This window comes from Octodon degus, unplaced genomic scaffold (genome assembly GCF_000260255.1).
Source record: "Octodon degus isolate 3935 unplaced genomic scaffold, OctDeg1.0 scaffold00119, whole genome shotgun sequence".
In the NCBI taxonomy this organism is placed as follows: domain Eukaryota; kingdom Metazoa; phylum Chordata; class Mammalia; order Rodentia; family Octodontidae; genus Octodon; species Octodon degus.
The window spans coordinates 566,381-568,210 of record NW_004524695.1 but is presented as its reverse complement, the minus strand read 5'-3'; the positions used below and the strand labels follow the sequence as shown (position 1 = coordinate 568,210).

Below are 1,830 nucleotides of genomic sequence, written 5' to 3'. Positions count from 1 at the left end.
TTTAAACCTTGGAATCACATTGCGTTTGATAAGCAAATTTACTGTCTGACACAAAATAAAGCTTTTAGAGTGATTGGGACCAGGACTTAAACTACATTTCCTGGGGCTATTGTTTTATTAGTTTCTGGTTAATTTGCACCTGAGTACCTGCAGGCAGCCTTGCACAGCCTGAAGGTTACAAGGAGTTAGAAGTCTTTGTTTAAAGGGATTTGTGAGTTTTATCTAGCAAACTACAGGTAACAGCCACTATTTACTAAACAATCTAAAACAATGGGTGGGTATGCGTTTACAACAGAAAGCGCAAGATTCACACCCATATAGCCTAAAATGTGAGTTAACCCATTACAGGGAAGCTAAAGCAGAATTATTGCGAGTTCGAGACCAGCCTGGACTACAAAGTGAGCTCAAGGCCAGCCTAAACTGCATAGCAAGACCCTGTAGCAGGAAAAAAAAAAAAGTTTCAGATATAAATACATTAACAAAATCACTGTGAGGGCCGGGGAGATAGCTCAGTAGAATAAGCGCCTGCCTGGCAAGCACAGGGTCCTGAGTTCAATCGCCGGTACGGGGAAAAAAGAAATCACTGTGAGAAGCCATAGTGAGTTCAGGCAAAGGCCAGAACACGATGAATAGAGAGACGGCTTGATACTGTGAAAAGCAGAAATTTGTAATAGAGTAGTTTGCTTCGTGGAAAAGACTTTCTCACAGAGTGTATCTCAATTTACTCAAAATGCATGTAGAGCAGGAATAATCATCAAATATATTTCACCATGTCCAGGCGGAGAAACTTAAAAACTTCAAGATGTCTGTTAGCTTTCATCTCCTGTAGTTCTCTTCACACAAGTTGGAACTCTGGATCTTTCAACACATTATTAATCCTAAAGGAAGAATATTACCTGGACTCATGTGATACTCATAATGTCTTGTTTGGCAGAAGAGATTTTGGAATATTAGTAAAGCATTTTCTGGTGTGTTGGGTTGCATCATGGAAGTGTGACATTCGGGACTGTTCTTTTCCCTCTAATTTCTCTCGGGCATTTTTTTTTTTTTTTTTAACCAGAAGCCAATCACACTTTTACTGTGTTTCCGGGTTCTCATATTCTAGTTACCTTTCCTTTTTTTTTTTTCCTTGTTAAAAAAACTTTATTCATAAACACAAAATTCATGAATTGTATTTCTTTTTAGAAGACAAAAGACTAAAATTATTTTGTGCATAGCTCATTTTAGGTTTCAATCTTGATTACTGATATTTATATTGTACTACTATTTGTACTATGTACACTTACATTAAAACAGTACTACTTTTATAACTTTAACAATCTAATGTTGTCTTCCTTGATTATCACTTAGTATGATTTCTGACTGAACGTTTACAATGAATAACTTTTGTGTTCTTTAATAGAAAAAAAAAACTGTTACTAAGCAAACCTATAATATTTCAAAAAGATCTTTTAAGGAAGTTTATCAAGGAACATAATTGAATATTTACCAAAAAAGTGAATTGTTTCCTGGTGAGCTCACCAAGTTAAATTTCTGTGTATAGTTTAAGACAAATATTTACAATAACATATGAAATGTGTAAGATTCCTTCAGCCATTTTAGACTCAATCTTATTACGTTAAGTCCCTGACCTACGAACATCTGAGCTGTGAATTTTCACAGGTGAACCAACCTCCCAGTAGGAACATTCCCAGTGTTCAGCTCACATCTTTACCTTACCATTTTAAGGTAACCATGAAAGTAAAAATAATTTTTTTTGGTTAGGTTTTTAATGCTTTACATTGTATATTTGTGTCAAAGGTGTGTAAGTATCACTTTGTTGTACTCACA

The 1,830-nt window shown here is 35.2% G+C and overlaps 1 pseudogene; it reads right to left on the bottom strand.

Moving 5' to 3' along the window:
• LOC101569270 overlaps positions 1-1,830 on the bottom strand; it is a 35,649-nt pseudogene that overhangs the window by 32,215 nt on the left and 1,604 nt on the right.